The sequence below is a fragment of the Notothenia rossii genome (genome assembly GCF_949606895.1).
Source record: "Notothenia rossii genome assembly, chromosome: 6".
NCBI lineage: Eukaryota > Metazoa > Chordata > Actinopteri > Perciformes > Nototheniidae > Notothenia > Notothenia rossii.
The window spans coordinates 81,248,572-81,269,624 of record NC_136909.1 but is presented as its reverse complement, the minus strand read 5'-3'; the positions used below and the strand labels follow the sequence as shown (position 1 = coordinate 81,269,624).

The 21,053-nt window shown below is 38.9% G+C and overlaps 1 long non-coding RNA gene across 1 annotated transcript; it reads right to left on the bottom strand.

The window, feature by feature from the left end:
* Window positions 1-560: 560 nt before the first annotated feature.
* On the bottom strand, window positions 561-19,592 carry LOC307042170. The gene is made up of 4 exons (XR_013809033.1): window positions 19,305-19,592; window positions 18,512-18,686; window positions 18,208-18,273; window positions 561-691 (listed from the first exon to the last, which is right to left on the bottom strand). It is a non-coding gene; the product is annotated as an uncharacterized lncRNA (long non-coding RNA).
* Window positions 19,593-21,053: the final 1,461 nt, after the last annotated feature.

Genomic DNA, 21,053 nt, shown 5'->3' with positions numbered 1-21,053 from the left:
ATTGATTATGTAAGAAAAATATCACTCGTCACCGGCTTGATCTTCAATATCAGGATATATGTATTTATTATCCTTGCAAGAATGGAAGTAGTCATCACACAGGGCTGCATGGGACAAATAGTTCCCCGAATAGAGTCCTTGATAAGCTTATACAAGAGAGGGAGTTACACAGTCACAAGATGGAGGAAAACTGGTTCAAAGCAGTATTCTGGCATTAGCTGCGATTAGCTAAGGCCTGCGTAAGCAATAAACACGACAGTCATATGCCTATCTGTCTAGGGGCTGTGTTATGTTAATCAACATAGCTATCATAACTTCAACACAGTGTCTCATGAGCGTCATCCATGTCGTCATACATCCAGCTAAGTACACAGCTACGTATGGGCCTTTGTTATCATGTGCAACTCTGATATAGAAGGAACATTCAGTATTTTCCCAACAGTTTCTTACCTAACTGGGTTTAAAAATCACTACAATGTTTTTGTAGTCAATACGGTAGCGTACAGGAAGCCAGTGTAGCAGAGTGAGAATGGGGGTGATGTGGTCGGATGAGTTGGTGCGGGTGATGATCCGGGCAGCAGAGTTCTGGATTATTTGCAGTCCATTGAGGAGCTTGATGGGAAGGCCAGTCAGAAGTGCATAGCAGTAATCAATCCGGGATGTGACGAATGAGTGGACCAGGATTTCAGTGCTGGGTTGGGACAGAGATATTGCAGATTATGCATAACATTTAGCTTTTGACAAAAAAACTAAGATTTGTCTTTCAATTTAATAAAAAACATTCTCAATACCCATAATGTGCATTCACAGCTACTACTGTTGTTAAGATTTGAGTCCATACATTCATGTTTTAATAATGTATTAAATATATTGTGTATAATACTAATCTTATTAACAGACCTCAGCTGGCAATTGTTTTGTTTTACTTTTATAATTGCTTAATCTCATTAAAAGTGTATGTCTATAATCTGCTTAATTTGGTTCTTAGTGGTTGAGAATTGTTGTTCCCATTTCTGTTTAAAAAACATGTCTTTGCCAAGATAAGAAATGTACAAAAGTGCATCTTGTATGATGTAAGATACATTGAGTTATAGGAAGTTATAAAAGTATAGAAGCTGCGTTCAGTTGTAATAAAGAACCATCACCATCATGCACACATTATCGTTGAAACCCCAGAGGAAGCACATTGAATGTTTGTTTTATCAGATCATTTTCTTTACACCATGTCTCCTTTCATTTCAATGGCCTTTTACAATGTCTCAATCCACACATTTTGTGCATTGAAACATGACGCAATGAGCCATAACACACCGTCATTCACAGCAATAGAAGCACTCAGAGGTGCAGTTAGGCACACTGTGGAAGGCTGTTGTTCAGTCCCATTCAAGTGCTTCCTGGGATTGTACATAAACGCTACTCTGTCAATCAGAACTAAGGAGCAGAAGTTCATGTTTTATAATCCCCACCAGCTGACACCTTTATTTGCCCCGATAACGAGAGTCTGGATGAAAACAGAACCTCACAGAAGGCTTTTTGTGCCGCACTCACTGCCCTTTATCTCCTGGTCCTTAACCTTTGTAGTACTGCGTCACATCTGAGCACAACAGCAGAGTTGCAAAGAACACTCAATTATATAATATATGCTTGAAAATGTTGAATAAAAGTGTGAAAAATACAAGATAAACTGCACTCATACTGAGCAGCTGGTCACATTACATTCATATCTCTTCTCCCAGTATGCACTTTGGGATACACCTGAACATGAGATATACTTCATTGTATTATCTTTTTAAGGAGAACTGAGCTTTAGGAAGTTAGTCGACTTACCTGACGTTTTGTTTAACATTTATTAAAGCGCCATTGAGAAAGTGACTGTGGACATGTTTGAAATGAAGATATTGGAAACTCTCTGCTCCCATTTGACCTCTGACTTGGATGCATGACAGACTTCTTCCCACACACAGTCTCGTGCACAACTTACTGCTCAGAGACTCGTACAGTAATGCAGTCAGAGCTGTCGTAGTAACCTTGAGCCAGCACTTAAAGCTGCAAAGCGTCCTAACAAGGAAAAAGGAGGCTCTTCAAACTAATTGACAAGTTGTCGAATACAAACTTGGCTTTTTGGATCCATATTTCCATCAGCTCTCTCTCCTCTCTTTCTGGTTCATTGCTACATCTTTGAGAGCATTACTGTCAATCATGAATGTGCTACGCATTTTCAGAGAGTCTAGGAGGAAGAGTTCATTTTTGTCTTTCAGGGTCCTGCAGATCATTTTGTGCATAAACAAAGTTATCTGACTGGAAGTGTGAGCACTACTGTAAACGCATGTTCATCCACTGATTGAAACATCAACAACAAATGAACTTATAAAAAAAGTGGTTCTTTCACAAAAGAAACATATAGAGAATAGAATATCAAAGCTTAACGAGGCCCTACTTTATATGCATTTTGCCCTCGCCTATATTGTGTTATATAGGATTGTGGGGATGTGAATGGTCTGCAACGGCTAAAATCCTAAAGTTCCCTTCATAATCTTTGGTAAAATAAATACCTTTTTGAACATTAAAGCATATAAACATGTCACAGTCGAAGCATCAAATACAAAAAACTGAAACTTAGCATAATAGAGCACTTTTAGAAAGTGTTATCGTGCTCAACCTACAATAAGAGGAAGATTCCAGAACAATTATTACACGATCTGTACCTCAACATGGCTTCTCTATAACAAAGGCGGAAGAGTCTCATTAGTATCGCAGTAGGCCCATTTAAAATAAAGTAAATGAAAATGAATTAATTCCCAACAATATTTACGGCTATAATATAAACATCATTTTTACATGATTGGGCATCAAACTCGTTCTCTGTTAGAGATCAGCGCACAGCAGCCACTTCCACATGTACAGTAACAGCTTATTCCCAACATCATTTCCATCCTAACTGTGTGTCTGCGGCTCAGCAGGTAGAGCCGGTTGTTTATTCTCGGCCAAATTGCTTCTGATGGTTTGGCCGGCACCCTGCATAGCAGCATGACAGAGTGTGTGTGTGCAAAACGAAAATGAATTTATAAGCACTTTGGATAAAAAGCAATGTATAAATGCAAAATTCATTGACGTTTATCATATGCATATCGAGCCTCCTGCTGAGCCACCAGAGCTATTTCCTGCTTGCTGTGCCCTCCACAGATTCAGAAGAGTTCTCTGAATGTACTGTGACTGTCGAGATGTCTCCCCGCAGGAAATAATTAAACAGGCTGTACAACTGCGGGGTTAACAAGCGTGCTAATTCGAAATGATCCCGATTGATGAGGCTGTCTTATCTAACGGTTCGTCTCACTGTGTCTCTTCTTTATTTCATGTTCATCTGTTCCTCTCTTATTCACTTTTTTCTACCGCCTCTACCCTCCCCCCTCTCTGTTTTGCAGTTCGTCTGCAGTGGCTGCCCCACTTTTTCAGGCTAAGGAAGATAAGAAAAAATAGAAAGCGCAGCATTAAAAAAAAAAGTTTACTTGATTTTAAACATTCTCTGTACCTATCCGGTGGGAAGGTACAGATGAAGACTCAAGATGAATGAAATAGCATCTGTTCATGTTTTTGTAATCCTCACATTTGATTCTACTACTTTCTGTTATAAGAATTTAAAACTCTCCACTGTTCTTCTCTGCTGAAAATCTGCCGGTTGCAGGTGTGCTAGCAAGATAAAGACTAGGCAGTAAAGAAAAAGTGTGTGTGTGTGTTATTGTGTGTGTGTTGGGGGGGGGGGGGGTTGTATATCTACAGCAAAGCAGCAAGTATAGAGGACTAGTTAGCAGGAGATAAACTGGCTCGGACATTCAGTACTTCACTTCTGACTTAATTTTTTTAACTTATTTTATCATAGGCAGGCAGCGTACCATTTCCCAACACACAAATCTACTCCTTTCCCAATTTGTGTGTGTTTTTCTGAAATCACACACACACAAGATGCACAAATCCCTGCTCCTCAGTGTGTAGCCCCTGCGATGTTGCTGAGGATGCAGAAAGTAGTCCACCGCTGCATCAATACCATGTTGTTAGAGCCACAGGCTACAGAAAACACTTCAGAGAGCAGCAAGATGGAAAGAGTGGGACGCCTTACAAGCAAACTTCTTTCCGCAGGTGTACGAGCAACAACACCAAATCTAGGGAAATACATGAAGGGGTTGGGGACACACAAGAAAAAGAGCAGAGAGATAATGAGGAAAGGGAACAGAGAAAGAAGATGAATATTAAAAAGCACTGGAGGTACAATAGAAGAGGAGAAAAAAGGAAGGGAAGTTGAAGTCTTGTTCAGTCAGAGATTCCTACATCACCATTGTTTGTAAGGAAACCTCCAGACAATGAAAGATGTGCGTGTTTGCAAGAAGATTTCTATGTTGGCCTTTGTGTGGGTGGGAAGTGTCACTGCAATATCTTAGAGAGAAAAACACATGTGACTCAGCAGTTGTGGGAAAATGCGTCACAGAGGCTGGTGACTTGTGACTAGAGGTCAAAGAATTGACTTTTAATGCCCACACTACACACACATTAATTGAAGTTGCCAGTGTTAAAGTAGCATGCGAATGAACAATGCCAGAAGTGTGTCCATTGTATAATGCATGTATATTGGCTGGCTATATAAGCTATAGTGCTATTTTCCATTCTGGGACAGGGTCAGGGACAATGGTTAAGAGCCGCAAAATGACGTGTTATTTTTACATTGTGTCTCATCCCAACAAACTGTAGCGGGAACTTCCACAGAAGCTGTCCTCAATAATTTGACAGTTATTTTTCTGTCTGTTTTCTGTCTTCGTGTAATGTCTTAATGCATCTACTGTGATTCTTTGAATTGGCTCTGGTAGGCTCAGTAATCAGTTTTGAAATGTCCAAAGAAGGATTATCATTCCTGACTGAAGATATTTAGAGAGGCAGTCGTCCAATTTAGCTATGGGGGGAAAAAATTGAGTTGGCTGAAGGAGGACTATTGATCCCTCAGACCACATTGGAATGGTTGGATCCACATAAAATATTTCAGGGTAAAAAATGTAAAAACTGTAGGTATAGTATTAGCACACAGGGTGGACGGATCAATACTAATCATGTCTATTCTATGTACTGTATAACAATTTTTTGACACATCTGAATTATTCATGCTTTGTTTTTGCCATTTCTCTGTAGGAAAAACGGGTTTAAATCTGCTGACGCAATCTTCAAATAGATGCATCCAAAACCTTTTCTAGATTTAGACGAATGAGGATGAGGTGTTGCAGAGGGAACAATAGGCAACTGGTATTAGGTTCAGTGTCATGACAGGAATGGTAAGCTTCAATCTCTCCGGCCCTCTGGTTGGTCTGATTGTCATTATACGGGTAGGATGAAAAAAGGATGGCTGGTGGGGGTCGGAGAGCTATAGTGAGAAACAGGACTCTCGGTGCCTCTGTTACCGGAGATGGATCTGGAGGTTTTGCAGGAATAGGCTGTGACATGAAAAAAATTGAGAGGATTGAACAGTGCAATGCTAGTGGCTAGCATCCGGCTATCGTGCCTGTTGGACTTCATCAAGGGTGTAATGATGCCAAAACAGATTAGTGTCACGTCATGGAGACTTAGCCCATATTTTAAAAACAGTCTACGGACTTCACACACATACTATAGCATTATTTATTCATTTAGCAATCAGGGACAGCCCACATTAATCAATACGACAGTTTCCACATCAATATACTAGAGTTAGCTAATGAGGATATTTTCGTCTGCAGTCTTACGAATGTCTTTACCAGCTTTTCTGTTACAACTTTTGATTTTTATTAGAATTAAATATAACCAGCTTAAGAAAGTGCCCACATGGGAGACACATTTTTGACATAGAACCTCCTTGCTTCTTCATGACCAAAATGTCCACTTCTAATATGAACATTTTTGTGTTGCGTCTCCCATTTGCTGTGGTTTTTGAGAGCAGAATTTTAAAGACAGAGCTTTGAGTTATAAAACAGCTTAAGGAGCCGAGAATTATAGATTGATGCAATGCCTGTCTCATCTAGTTAGAAAAGACCAGCCAGTTTTTTAAGATGAATCACAACATTGAATGTGAAGTGGAATTTGTCTGCCGTAATAAAAATGTAGAGCTCTGGTTTAAATTGCATCCTGGGGCTTTTTCAAGAAGACCGTACGGGAAGAGGTTTAACTCTCAGCAGTCAAACCCAGCCAAATAGTATGAACATGTGCAAAAGAAGCAGCATTGGTTCGGGTTTACATTTTATAAGCTCATCCAAATGCAATTGTTTATCCTGTTTGAGCTTTTCTGTCAAATATCCAATAACTGCAATGGATATTTATCCTGCTGTTCCACCTGAGGAGCCAGGCTTATAATCATATTGGCTCAGGCTTGACCATGGCTTCAGGCACAAAAGGACCGCTTACACTACATTAAACCCCCATGAATATGATTTTCTACTGTAAAAGCACACAGCACACACACAGGCTGCACATGTGAGCGCACACACACACACACACACACACACACACACACACACACACACACACACACACACACACACACACACACACACACACACACACACACACACACACACACACACACACACACACACACACACACACACACACACACACACACACACACACACACACACACACACACACACACACACACACACACACACACACACAGATTTTCACTGTCAATAGAGCTTCACATCAGGCAGCGAGTTGCAAAGCAAAAGTTGTTCATCTGCCTGGAACATAAAACCCTGTTTGCATAGGTTTTAGAAAGACACAATTATTACGCATTGTTCCAAATGAGCATCATTACCTTTTTTCATAAGTGTGTGTGTGTGTGTGTGTGTGTGTGTGTGTGTGTGTGTGTGTGTGTGTGTGTGTGTGTCTGCATCTGACCTCAAAATGCTTTTCACATTACATTACTGCTGCATATTTGTCCACACGTGTTTATATTTGTACATATGCCAGAGCTATTGTGACTGTAGTTGGCAGGCTGATCCATGTTTGAGGTAGCCTCCTACCTTCCTTCACCTACACTATTTTATACATAATATCCACAACAACACCAAAACAGGATTATGGCCTTGTCTTAGAGACACTTGACTGCCTTAGAAGAGAAAAACAAAGGCTTGTGTGCTTTTGTTTTCACCAATTGAGAGGTAGCAGTCATTTCAATATTTTAAGATGAAGGAATACTTTCACAGAAGCAGGACATATTGGTGGGATCAACACTTCTGACAATCTGCAGTGATGCACGCCTGACAGTTATTGTATAGCTCTCGTTTCAAAATAATTCCAGTTCTTTGGTTACAAATTAAAATGATTTCTATATTTGAGATGATGCAGTTTGAAGAATCCACAAAGGATCGTTTTCTATAATAACATCTGAACTTGTCTGATTAGACACTCACTTTATTTCTATGTAAACACTGTTATATTTCACGATATTTTGTATTATTTTTTAATGTCATTATAGTTTCTTTAAATAGTTCTCTATCTGTGTTTTTTTATTTTTGTTTTACTTTTATGTATGCACCATGACATCAAGTCAAATTCCTCATACGTGTAAACCTAGATCCGAATTCATAGCTTTTAAAATTAAAATAAATTCCCAAAAATGAAAAGTAGGTCCCACATACACCTACAATACACCAAGGCTTTAGACAAAGCAACTTAACATCTTCAAAAGACTGATGCCAGTCCTCCATTATCAACAAACCCACAGCTCAGTTATGTAACCAATGTGTGTTGTGTTCTGAATGCTAATGTATGTGTAGGATTAAAGAAAAACAAAAATACATCTTCTCTGTGTACACAAAGGCACACATGATTTAAAGATTTGGCTCTCAGATTTAGGAGAACACATGCTGCCAACTATAGCCTCGACAGCACTGCGTCTTTGTCTGAGGTCATGACCTCTCAGTGGGTGGGGTAAACACTTATTGAACAGCCAAAAAGTATGCATAAATAAATGGGTTGAAAAGGTGATTCATAAATGGTCTGAGCACTTCAATCATAGTGCTTTACAAGCTTCTTGTGTTAAGGCTTAATTGGCACCTGCTGTTCTGTAATGTCATGGCATTTCAACAAATAAAGTAACAAATTACGTTTTAAAAAGAAAAAGCTTTTAGCAACAAATGTGCAAGTCATTTTGAAGTATAACCTTACCACATACTTTGTTTTCACTTGGTCTACGACTGTTTCAGGCCTAGACACAGCATTGAATCCATCATTAGCATGGTCATGTTATTGTAGTGTAAGCTTTTTGTAGCGGTCTTCATTGATGGTTTCTTGGCCCGCTGGGGTGCTCATGTGGATGCGGGGAACAATCTATCAGCAACAACCTGAGGTCACAACCTACTGCCTGGCAGGGTTGAGAAATGGGTCAAGAAGAGCAATAAATAATTCATTGGCCCCATACCACCAAGGCACTGCAGTCAGTCTTTCTGAAGTACTTTTTAAAACTCCTTTTTGGCATGTATTAACGGAGAGGTCAGGGATCAAAGTTTAAGAAATGTTTGCCCTTATGACCTGACTAATATTTATGCAGTGAAAGATAATGTGACAAGTAGTGATGTTACGTATTGCGCTGAGGCTTCGGAGCGTGTTTCGACGGTTTCGACTAATCCCCGAAGCCTGACAAATGAAGCCTCGCTGCCTGTCGATACCACGTGACTGCGGGTCAGCTGGAAAGCAGTTGACTCTCAACCGCAAGGTCCCTGGTTAAACAACTCGTCAAAAATACTTTTTTTTGTTTATAAAAGCTACAGCTAAATGAGATAATGTAGTTAATAAATGTATTCTTTGATATGGTTTAGCCTTTCTCAGGCTACAACATGGTTACGTTTACGAATATTATTAAGGAATACAAATCCCTCTTTGCAGCGTTTACCAGCCTCCTTAGGCTTTTCAATCACAATCATTAAACTGGAATAAAAACAATATTGTTAATATGAAAATATGATTTTATGTTTGTTGTTTAGAGTTATTCTAAGGCTTTACTCATTGGGAAGTCGGTATGAGATAGAGCACACTGTTCAGATGTCCAATCTGCCTGTTTTACACACTTTGACCAACAGGGGGGTTTGTGTTCGAATGAAGCCCATGATGAAGCCTCATGAGATCAACCCTTTTGCAAACCAATTGGCTGGAAAGCTTCAAAGCTTCATAAGGCTTCATCTCGCCATCACTAATGACAAGTAAAAGCAGATTGGTTTTGTAAGGGAAACTTCTGAGCACATGTTCTGGTTAAAGTAGACAAAGTCCACTGATGAGACACAGTTGATTTAGATTTACCTGTGATGGGGAGTCACTGCTGGTTTCTGGGGCTGCTGGAGGGCCATCTTGTCAGGCTGTAGCAAAAAGGTGCCACCAAAAGCACACCACTTAAATGCAGGGGTTGCGTTCCGATAATCCAAAATTCAGCTCCTAAATTCTAACCCTATCTCCTATTCCTTGACCTCTGAGTGAAACGTCACGGGGTTAAGGGATAGTGGATAGGAGAATTCAAAAGGACTTAGGAGAAGAGACTGCGGTACTTTAGAGAATCCGAATGCACTTTCACTATCTGACGTGTTTATGATGCGCCAGCGGACGTCATTGTGTGCGTCTGCTGCTGTGGTGAAGCTATGGAAACTACAGTTTTCTATACAGCGGACTACAACATGGATGTTTAATAAGAACGAGGGACTCATCTAGAGACTCTGCACCGTGCTCTGATGCTGTTGCTTTATGCTTTATGAACGTGGACAACAGAGAAACATATTGTTCATGACCAAAGTTGTAATTGAAATAAAAAAGGAAAGTGAAACTTATGCTCGTCACCCTCTTCCTCCGGTCCACATTAATACAAATGATCCCAATACGTATGATTGTATGAAAAGATCTTAAAATCAATACAAATGTATTTATTATAAACGTTAGTCCTTAACACCTATCACTGTGTACATCACCATTCAAACATCTTTTAAAAGTTGAACCAACCCCACACAGCTCAGTGAAATGTTGACTTTATTTGATCATTTCAGTAAAAACTAACGTTCATATTTCTCTTTTTGATTATAATACTGATGAACGTTCAAAACAAAGCACTTTGGCAACTTACCACATACGTTTTAAAATGCTTAGTAAGCACCGTAACTTTCATGATATAATTTCTCCGTCATAATCGTTTGTTTCCGTGAACGGCCGACTGTTGTGTGACGGCAAATGCTGCGGCTGCAAGGCATTGTGGGGCAGTATTTTCTCCTCTCCTTTTGGTAAGGGAGGTCAAGTGGTTCCTAAGCTAAAGGGGGTTATAAAGGAAGTTTGAAACCTCCTTTCCTTTCATTTGGAGAATTGGAACGGCACTTAACATGGCTGCCACTGACGTACTTCCAGGTCATTTCACTTGGTTAGGAAGGTTCCTAAGCTAAATGGACTATTGGAACGCAACCAGGAAGTCAAAATCAGAATGTACCAACTGCTTGTCTCACAGAGGGGGGGGAATTAGGATTTGTAGTTTAGAGATTTTGTTTGTTTTTTCCAGACTATACCAGTTTTTGGGGGGGCATTGCTTTGGTTAATGGCTGAAATATTTCACAGTTTGATGAGTTGTCTTGTTTGTTTTGGAGTTTAGGTGTCAGTGTTTGTCTTTGTTTTACCCCTTTTTTTCAAAAATAGTCTGATAACCCTGTCAGGTTTCCCCTTTTTGTTCAGTTTATTAGAGTCTGTTGTGTTTTTATTCCAAGTTTCATTTAAGATATGTTAAATTGACCCTTTTCATTTTTCCATAATTTTGTTGCACATTTTTTCATATGAAAATCCACCTATGACTCCTCACACCAGGCTTGGTCCTTCACATCCACATCCTATTTATACATTGATTATCTTACCTATTAAAACAAAACAATAAGAAGAATACATGACTCAACCTTTTTCACAGTTAATATTCTAAATAAACACATACAAAATGTTTTTGCTGCTCATATTCCTTAATGAAAATCTCAAAAAACATACCTTTTAGTTGCATTGTATTCTATTCTCTAAAGTGTTTTGGGGAAATGTATTCTGCTTCTTTCATTATGAATATATTCATGGGTTGTATCTTGGAATTTTCCTCGTTGTAAGGTGTGCAAGTCTCTGGGATTGTAACCCGCAAATACACAATCACTACAGTCATTTTCCTCAGCACTGTGACTGTTGGATTTCATGTACCGTCTGGGGAAGCCTGAGTGGGTGGTGTGAACGTACAGAAACCCTGCAGTCAATACTTACTATTGAACTGCCCTTGAGCCAAGCACTCAAACCCCGGAGGCTCAATGATCACTGGAGCAGGGCAGAGCACCGCGACAGCTCCAAGGAGAGAAAAAATGAATATGTGCAATCCTGTCATCCTGCAAGAATCCCCCCAGGATGCTGGTGAGCGGAGACATTCTTCCTCACCTTGCCATACAGAGTTTGACAACCTGCTTTAGGAGTATAAATGATGAAGATTAGACTTAAAGGGTTTGCAAAGAAGTTTGAGGCAGTGTATGATTAACAGTTTACTTTGGCCGCCACTTAAGCAACCACTTATAAAAGGCGAGAATATGTTGAATGGAGTCAGATTAAACCCTGAGGCTGGAAGGGAACGTTTCACCGCACTTGTTTTCAGCTTATTTCTGCTGCGCTGCTCTTACAGTATATGAGTCAGAACATGAATGCGGTCTGTAATGTAAAGAGTACAACAGCCAAAATCCCTGCTGGGCTCGTACCCAATGTCATCAAGTTTCAAGTTCCTACAACAAAGCTGCATAGAGGCAGGGAAAAGAGGAAGGAAGTATTAGCGATTTGTTTTTTCTGCCGTTCTGCCAGCTACTTAACATGAGGAGAGCAAATCCCCTTTCATAAATAAAGGCTCTGCTAACTGTTACTGTTGGCTCGGACCTCTCAGTGCTGGCAGCCCGCAGCAGCTCTTAGGGAGATCATCACCCACAAGCCTGGGCTTTACTTGCCAGGTGGTTTTCAATCTGGGGTCAGAAGAACCTGCATGAGAGCTTATGGAAAAAAAGGTACAACAAGAGAAAGTCTTTGCAAGGGGCACACTGACTTTTGGGGTGTCATGTTGAAGGGCGAGTTATGGTAATTATGTTTTGGGGTCGGATTTGATTACATTACATTTTAATTAGTTGATGCTTTTATACAAAGCAATTTACAATAAGTGCAATAAACCATAAAGGTACGGACTCAGAGCGACAGAAAATGTTGGTACATTGACTTCAAATAAGTACTCCAATTTTTATTTTTACTTTTTGACAGGTTTATTGATCATGGTGGATGGAAAGAGGTGGGTTTTTTCAGTCTGGGACAGTATACTTTCTGCTGTCTTCAAATCAGTGGTTAGCTCATTCCATCATTTTGGAGCCATGATGGCAAACGTGTCTCACTTGCTTTGAAGGGGAACAAGTCGATTAGCAAAGCGCACATTTTGGAGCATTTTGGATAAGCAACCGACTAGCGCGATGCAAATTAGGACAGCCTCTGATAGCAAGTGAACAGAGCCAAGGATGTGTGTACTCTGTGTTCGAAGCAGCTGGTAGAGGTTCAATAACTGGAACACAAGAAAGTATGTTATACTTCAGCTTTGGATATAGGATAAGGATTGGATGAGGACAAGAGAAAAGGTGATTGATGCAGTGGAAACGGGGATGAATAACTGACATAGGACAATGCAGTATTGGCACTTTATACTGGGAATGAATTGCTGTTTATTTGGTTGCAGGTCTGCCAGCCACTTAACACCAATAGCAGTAATCCCTTTTTTAAATAAAGCTTCAGCAGAGGAATGGTATGCTCTACTTAAGCTTTAAAGAGCTGCTCATATCCTCACCTCGATTGGTTTACTAAAAGAGAACAGGGTGATATTGTATGTTTGTGTTGGAGTGTAATTTAGATTTATATGGTATGTTCTCATCTTACGTAAACCACAGCTTACATAGGTGATGACCACAGAACGTATATTATATATTATATAGTTCTTCTATTTGCTTTCATGATTGCAACGTGAAGCCAAAACTACCCAGACAAAGTAATGTGTCACAAGCCTTTCGTGTTGCCCCCACCTTTATCACCAGGTGGCAAGAGACATGACTCTGATTTAACCCTCCGGTATCACTGTGGACGTTTTTGTCTCAAATGACCAATTTGCGTAGTCCAATCGAATGATACCGGAGGCTTAAGATTTAAGTTAGGCTTTTTTTTGGGTGGTTCAAATATCAGAAACATTAATTTTTTTGTTGACTTTATCTGTAGACATATGCTTAATTTGTTCGTTGTAGCTAAATGATTGACAGGTAAAACCAATATCTCCTTGATTCTTCCATCTTTCTTTAACATACATCTACCAAGTTAAGTTAATCAGTCAGTCATCCTAAAAAAACTCTGGTAAAGAAAAAGCATTCACATTCATAGTCAGCATGTATTTTGAGGGAAGGTAAGAAACAGGCCTTCTGGACATTTCAAGTGATCAGTGTTACTATGGCGATCTTTGCCAACTGTCAGTTTGGCAGTTTGACTGAGCCAGAGCTTGAAGGCGTTACAACCAGCCAAGAAAAAAGGGACAGAAAACATTCGACTTAGTATTTCTAGAGACTTTTCACTCTAGTCAAAAACAAATACCCTGCAGAATCAAGGAGAACAGGTACACAAATAGGTTGTTGCTCTTCTGTGTATTTCCTGCTGCTGTCAGTTTCATCACAAACAGTCATCCAGGATATTTAAGCAGCTATTTGGGATTGAAGAGATGCAGCGTGGGTGAAGCTTTTGTCTTCAAATCAGATCAGATACTCTCATTACTGCTGGCTTCAGCTGAAATGGCCCAGCATGGGGTGTAGAAAGCAGGCCTAATACAGTGTCTTTCAGAGCATGCATTGTTCATATCATGAAGACAGCTATGCTAATAATTGCATTTATGAGATGTGTTCCTATCTGTTAGATCCTCCCTCGAGACCCATTGCAGTGCATTTTCCATCCTGCAAAGGCTGAATATCAGAACCCAGGATCTATATAATATGTGCTGTTGCGTTTCTTAGAAGCTTCTCCGTCTGCATGTTTTCATTTGACAGGACTAAACATGTAGGAGATATGTCGGCAACATGAAATGTTTGTATAACATCAATAATTAAGAGTTTAATTTGCATCTATCCTACCACTTATCTCAACTCAAACTTGTAACAAACACATTTTGTAGTTAAATAAATAAATGGATGGTTCAAAAGGTCGGCTGATTTTATCCTACAACAGATGGAAATAGATATATTTTTAAATTGCTCTATAATTAATGAAGCGAGGTGGGAGTTAAAAACCTTTGTGTGTATGATGCAAGCTTTGTAAGTTCTTGTTATTGATGCTTTAAGCAAGTTTTCCTCTGATTTATACACAGAGGCGCATCAAGCTGCAGTTCAACATTTATCAATGGTGTTTGTCTTGTTGTGGTTTTTTACACCACATCAATAGATGTTTTGACAGCCTCTTGTCTAAAAGTAGCCAGCCATTAATTATTCATAATGCATTAACGAGTTGGTGTAGAGGAAGAGACGGCTTACTGTTAGGAATTGTAATATTCAGATCTTATTAAATAACGGAGATGGAAACCGTCCTGCATCTGTCTGATTGGATTCTCTCATTTATTGGTAAAGACGCTGCACTATGCTGAGATTTCTAAATATCTCTCTATTTTTTTAAGACAATTACTGTTGGGAAAATACGGAATGTACTCTTCCAATATCAGAGTAGCACATGATAACAAAGGCCCTTCCCTAGAAGAGCGTCAGGACTGTTTTAGGAATATGATAGCTATGTGATTAACATGATGATTCAGCCTCTATGGAGATAGACATATGACAAGCATGATCATTTCTGACGTGGGTCTTAGCTAATCTAAACTAAACATTATACTTAGGGAGTTGTGTGGTGCAGTGGGTTGAGCGTTGGTGTTCGGACCAGGGGGTCACAGGTTCAAACCCCACTGCAGTCAGCATGTCGCTGTGTCCCTGGGCAAGACACTTCACCCCAAATTGCTCCTGTGGAGATTGTCCACAGTATTGAGTATGTAAGTTGCTTTGGATAAAAGCGTCTATCAAATGACATGTAATGTAATACTTTGAACCGGTATTCCCCCTTACGCAAAGAAAATATATTTCCCCACATATTAACTGTCAATATATTACATTATTTTGTTTTCTGATTTAATGGTTGATTGAAAAGATTTACGGTAATAAAGTAAATATTGCTGTTGGCTACACCAACTGACACTGATTAATAATCAACAGGAAAAAATATATATTCATATCTACAAAATATATTGAAGATATATAGAATAATATATTGTTCATATATTACAATATATTGAAGATATATAGAATATATTGTGTTAATATATAACAATATATGGGAAAATATATCAGTAATTGCCGCTTTTCATATATTGGGTAATATATGTAAATATATATAATATATTGGTTGTATATATGTGAACATACATTTACTTAGCATTTATATGGGGACATGTATGTACTATATATAAGATTGATATGGGGACATGTATGCACTATACATTCACAATTATATTGGGACATGTATGCACTATATATATTCAGATTTTTAAAAGACCATGTATGTATCATATATTCCAAACATGAGTGCAATATATGTTCACAATTCTGAGGAGAAATGCATGTTCTGATTCTGATAACAAAATCTTTAATTCGTTTTTTTCTATCAATGTGTAACAGTTATCAAAATACTCATTAAAAGAAGGACAAGGAAAGAATAAAAGAAAAGGCCTATATATAAACAACACATTATGTAATGACTCAAGAACATTTTCACGTAATTAAGTAATAAAACCCACATTTTGTAATAATCTGCTGCATTCTGTAATCAACAGCCTGAATGCAATATAAAATACATTTCCCTGCATTTTGTAATAAATTATTACATTTTGCAATGGTTATTACAACATGTGTGAGTTGCACTTTTAAAAAACTGTAATATTCATTATGTAACCATAACCAAACTGTAAATACATCCAAAAATGGATGTTGACATGTTGGCTAATGTTTTGGCCAATGAAAGATATTCTACTGAAATATTATAAAATGTATTATGAGTAAGGATGATTCATGGTTGAATAAATAAATAAACATTTGTAATGTTATTGTTTGCAACTCATTTTGTAATAACCACTGCAATATGTAATAATATATTTCAAAATGTGGCGACATGTATTACATATTTGCATTGAACTTGTTTACTACGTAATGGGCAAATTATTACAAAAGGAGGTGTCATTACATAATGAAGGGGAAAATGTATTACATATTGTATATATATAGTTAATAAATGATGCATTGTTATTTCATACAGGGCCAAAAAAGAGTAGTCTGTTATCCTATTTAACAATCTTGTTTTTGGTTCCACCTGGTGACAACTTTAAACATGAGCTGATCACTAAAAACAGTCTTACCCTATTTAATCATCCATCTTATTTTTTCGCTTCATCTGTTGCCTTAATTCACAAATGCTTGTGTTAATGGGTTTTCTATCTGATGTCTTGGTCCCTGTGGATGGTGGTTTACTACAGCATCTGTGGAACAGGGGCCGTATTCACAAAGCATTTTATCTTACCGCTAGGAGTGCTCCTAACTCGCGTTAAAACATTTTACGTAGGAATCTTTTCTTAAAAGTTATTCACAAAGCCGCTGAGACCTACTCATACTAAGGATAAATCACTAAGCGTGAACTAAGAGTGACGCGCCGTTGCTATGGATTACGTCGATTCTCGTGCATGAGTTTAGAAGCGGTCAGTACGGTGATTGGTTGTTCAGAGCAGGCGGTCTCGGTGAAACTCATCCGAAACATCCCACAAACGAGCCCACTAAATCACAGAAAAACAAGGAAATAGCCTAGGCTAGAAATGTATTCCTATCAAATAGTTATGGACAGTGCAGTTAGCAGAATACACGCATGATTACAAGTTTGGGCAGACCACGATAATGACCTTGTATATGCACGTTAAAGAGAGAGAGCAAACAATAAAAATAGGTAAATTGAATTAAATCAAGGAGGCAATTAAAAGCACCCTGCAAACTATTATCCAATGAGCATATTTCCAGCACTTAAACATTTTCAATAACAGCCCATACCGCCGTTCAAGTCCCCCTATCATGATGAATGAAAACAATCTGCGTGTTGATGGAATGTACTTTCTTTCTATTGACGAACACGTCCTCATCTTTTGATGGCGCAATTATTTTTATGTGCGTCCCGTCAATAGCACCGACCGCACCGGGCATACCTGCAATTGCCATGACGTCGGCTTTGATCCTGTGTAGTTGTGGATTGTCCAAAGGAAACCGGATAAACTGTTGGATGATATGTGGTCTAGAGAGCGCGTTGATGGTTTGGTTTATGGCACGGCTGACTGATGGTTGCGATATTCCTAAATCGTCGGCATTCCAAAGTTGCATTTTCCCTGTTGCTAAATATCGTAGTGTTGCCAAACATTTTATTTCCGGACTAATCGGATTATTCCTGTTAGTCGGGGATGTTATTGCATCCCGCACTAATTCCACAACAAGTTTGATACCCTCACGATTTAGCCTATATCTCTTGATCAATTCACAGTCTTCCATTGTCTTCAAAACATTTCGTCTCGCAGCCATTTTCAGATTCTTTGTGAATAGGTCTTACTGAGTTAGGAGTCCTCTCGAGGACTTTTAAGCTCTCCTAAACGTAGGTGCTACTTTTAGGCCTAAAATACTTTGTGAATTGCTCTTAGTGAATAAAATTAGGAGTCCTAAATTTAAGACTGACACGCCCATTATGTTTAGGAGTTTCTCCTAAATTCGCCAGTTAGGAGCTACTTTTAGCCCTAAGATCCTTTGTGAATACGGCCCATGAACAATTACAAATAATTAGAAGTTCAAAAAGGCAGCAGGAATTATAACAATATCCATAATATCTATAGTAAAGCATGGGCTAGCTTGGTGAATAATGTGGGAATGCAAATAGTGGAAGAATAGGCTTTGTAGATTTTGAGTGTGGTGCAACTAGTTGGTATATTTTATGGAATTTGGACCAAGCATCTGCATCTGTAACAGTTCTGTTTAAAACTTTTTTTAACGTAATTGCATTTATCTTTAAAAGACTACTTTTATTGAATAAGAGTTTTACCTAGCACAATGAGCCTGGGGTGGTGGCAAGGGAGAACTGGTCCTCGGCATCGGCAGGAGTTGTCGCCTATGAGTATTATAATTTAGATGAACAAAGGCATAGAAAACCCCTGAATTATGTACTGAAACAAAGCTACAACCCTTGATTTTGTAAGCAGTAGTAGTAAATACATAGGTATACAATATACAACAATATGCATAGTGCAATTAGCATTACCAGTAATAAAATAACAGAATAAATAACTAAGCTGAATAAAGTGACATGTGAAAAGTAAAATGAAATGAAATGACAGTGTGTTCCTCACCACTGCTGTCTGTTTCCTCTGTCCTAGTGTCTTGTGGGTCTGATTCCTCACTACTGACGTCTGCTTCTCTGCATGGGCCCTCTCTCCTTATTTCTTCTGCCTCACTCTGGCTCCTCTGTCCTCTTGACTTGTGGTTCTGCAGGCTTAGTTCGACCTAGGAATTTCAACAATGCTCCTGTAAAATATATTGTTATAGTATTATGTGTCAAGATTAAAATAACATACATTGGAGAGCAAAACGTGAAATTCCATTGACTGTAGGCTACATATTATACACACAATTGTCAGCAGGGGCAATAACAACTAAAATGTGAACTAACTTGAATGCATTGGTCCACAACACATAGCCAAACTAATGTTAGCCTACATAGTTGCTAACATCAGAAGACTAACTGTGGTTACATTACTTTACTAGCTAGCTACAGCAACAGAAAATATTTCATTCATCATCTTCACCAGTCAGAAAATGTCAGATAGCCGCGATGCTAATTTCCGCTGTGTTAAACTCCATTGACTTATGCTAAAAATGTTATTGATCTAAAAGTCTGCTATTTTCGGCTTTTTTGGGTCGACTTCAGTTGACTGTAACTACATCGAAAAGTTTACCGAATTGAATGTTCACAAAGCTGCGGACCGGTTATACACTGCATAACAAGGGAACTAACATAGCTAATTTAGCTAACGTTAGCCAATTTATCTGTTGTAGTGCCTACGGATTAAGCAACTAGACTACTTGTAGTTTACATGCAGAATAATTTCAATTTAAAATAGTTTGAAATGCTCACACACATACCTTTCTCTCGTGCTGTATTTTCCTCTTGTTTCTTTTTATTTTTCGAAGCACCTGATGAATGCTTTCTCTTTGACAGCGCCATAATCCCATCATCAACAGACAGAGGCAACGCACTTGCATTTGAATCTGCCAATCAGATTAATCTATTGCTGGAGAGGGGGGGGGCCTCCCCGAAATCTGTGAGATTGATTGGTTTTGTGATCACTGGCACGTAATGTGTCCAATGACAACGTTAACACGTTTTTAGAGAGCTATAACAAATATTTGTTTAGCGAAGACGGAGGTCAGTTTTGGATAGCGGAAAGCTACATGATCCAAGCCGCTGTCAGCCGGAAGTGGTGCGTTCGATTACGGTTTTGGGCTGTCTGCCGTGGATGGGCTGCATTCCACTCCAAATAGCTAGTCGGCCGTAACCAGAATCCAAACGCCAGCCGTTTTATGGATTCTCATTTAATTTCCAAGAATATCTCAGTACTGGGTTATTTACAATTTCAAAATAAACATATATTATAGTATATTCAAGAATTAATAAATATGTGCATTGGATTGGACACATGTATATGTATATGCATATATATATATATATATATATATATATATATATATATATATATATATATATATATATATATATATCTATGATATATATATATATGCGTGCATATATGCATGTGTGTGTCTGTATATATTTATAAACTGTATATTATTTTCCATCATTCAATGGACAATGGAGTATTTGTACTTTTTAAATATATACCATCAAAAAATATAAGGACTACTTTCCCATATATGGAAATGTATGATCCAGTATATTTTATTATACTTTCCAATATATTACAATATATTTTTGTTTCATAATCTTGTGACTGTGTAACTCCCTCTCTTGTATATCAGCATGTGAAGGACACTGTTCAGGAACTAGTTGTACCAAATGCTCTGTATGACTACTTCCATTTTTGCAAGGATAATAAATACATGTATCCTGATTATTGAAGCTCAAGCCGATGACGAGTGATATTTTTCTAACAGTCACCAAGTAAAAATATTTTTCATATCATACCCTGCAACCCTCCAACTGAACTTCAACACGAACCCATACCCACCAGCACTGCAGCCCTGTGTCCTTCCCCCAGGGCTTCAGGCACGCTCAGAAGCGTCTATCTCCCCAGTGTGAGGTGCCAGCTCTGAGCTGAGGTCTGAATGGGACAGCCAACTCCAGAGTAACCGCCTGGGTCAGCTGTCAAAGAAAGAGAGAGAAAGTGGAAAAAGAAAAATACATCGGCAAATTGAGAGAGCAGCGAACAAAGGCAAAAGAGGAAAACAAGATATGTGTATGGTGTGTATTTGTGTTTGTCAGTGCCGTTGGGACAGGCTTTCAACAATCAGTTGACACTGTCCGACAGGCCTTTGGCCCTCAGGGGCCCCTGTCACCGGCCCCCAGCACCTCGGGGTGATCGTGTAAGACAGACGGAGGCAATTGGAGAGAAAGAGGGATGAAGGAAGAAGGAGAAAGGGCTTTGCTTGCACCCTGTCACTGACCCTAATCACCCCTGAGTGTGTGAGAGCATGTGTCTTTGTACTTGTGTGTGTGTGTGTGTGTGTGTGTGTGTGTGTGTGTGTGTGTGTGTGTGTGTGTGTGTGTGCGCGTGTGTGTGTGTGTGTGTGTGTGTGTGTGTGTGTGTGTGTGTGTGTGTGTGTGTGTGTGTGTGTGTGTGTGTGTGTGTGTGTGTCTGTGTGTCTGTGTGTCTG